Source organism: Dipodomys spectabilis, unplaced genomic scaffold, assembly GCF_019054845.1.
Source record: "Dipodomys spectabilis isolate Male_0828 unplaced genomic scaffold, ASM1905484v1 ptg000386l, whole genome shotgun sequence".
NCBI classification, from domain to species: Eukaryota; Metazoa; Chordata; class Mammalia; order Rodentia; family Heteromyidae; genus Dipodomys; species Dipodomys spectabilis.
Genome location: NW_024871063.1, coordinates 1,573,799 through 1,574,882, shown reverse-complemented (window position 1 = coordinate 1,574,882; position 1,084 = coordinate 1,573,799). Strand labels below are relative to the sequence as shown.

The 1,084-nt window shown below is 31.8% G+C and overlaps 1 non-coding gene across 1 annotated transcript; it reads left to right on the top strand.

Annotated features, from left to right (window-relative positions):
* Positions 1–691: 691 nt before the first annotated feature.
* LOC122096716 lies at positions 692–798 on the top strand. The gene has a single exon (XR_006145376.1). It is a non-coding gene; the product is annotated as a U6 spliceosomal RNA (small nuclear RNA).
* Positions 799–1,084: the final 286 nt, after the last annotated feature.

The following is a 1,084-nucleotide window of genomic DNA, read 5'->3' as shown; positions in this document are numbered from 1 at the left end:
CATTTAAGGCATATTCAACAACTGGTGAAACTTGTGTTGGCTGTAATTATGTGTCTTTGTCTATGTGTGCATGTATACATGTATAAATGTATTTATGTGAATAGTAACATACATGTGTATATTATGGCTTATATCATCATTTATTCCTTGCTAACAAATAAAGTAAGGAATCCCTAAAGATTTAACAGAAACTGTGTAGTTAACCTCTTAACTCTTCACTCTGCTTCTTTACACAAAGTCTTTGCAAATTCTCATTAATAAAGTTTCCATAAACTCTGAAATGTACATACTTAGCATTTAATGTCTGCTACCATAAATCTTAAATACTTTATAGAAAAGTTTTATACCTGCCTAGCAGTCCTATTTTTGGCATATATAAGTAAAATCCAAAAATTAACCATATTTAAAACATTAAAACTTTAAAAAACCTTAACACTTCCTGCAATGTTCATTTTGACAGATGCCTTTTATAGAATAATTGAATTCCTCCTCTTACACATCTCTTGAACTACATATATCTGGAATTATTTTGTTTTTGGCATGTCTATCTTGATTTTATTCTTAAAGGTGTGCTTATGTAAGACATACATGATTCTAAAATTTCACAACAATTCTTTTGAACTTAATTTTTATTGAAATGTCTAGTTTAATAAAATCAATAAAAATTATACTTTATATATAAAAGTGTTCTGTGTTAAATTTAGCATCACATACTCTAACATTGGAACGACACAGAGAAGATTAGCATGCCCCCTGCGCAAGGATGACATGCAAATTTGTGGAGCGTTCCATATTTTTACAACAACAGATGCTGAAAGGTATGTGGCCACAAGGGAACCGTACTGCACTCTTAGTGGGAGTGTAAACTTGTTCAACTACTTTGAAAAGCAGTACGGAGGTTCCTCAAAAGATTCCACATAAAAGTCCCCTATGATATAGTAATCCCACTTTTGGGGATTTACCCAAATGATCATAAACAAGATCATATTAAAACTACCAGCACAACTATGGTTATTGCAACATTATTTACGATAGCTAAGATATGGAACCAACCCAGATGCCCCCATTAGATGAATGGATCAAG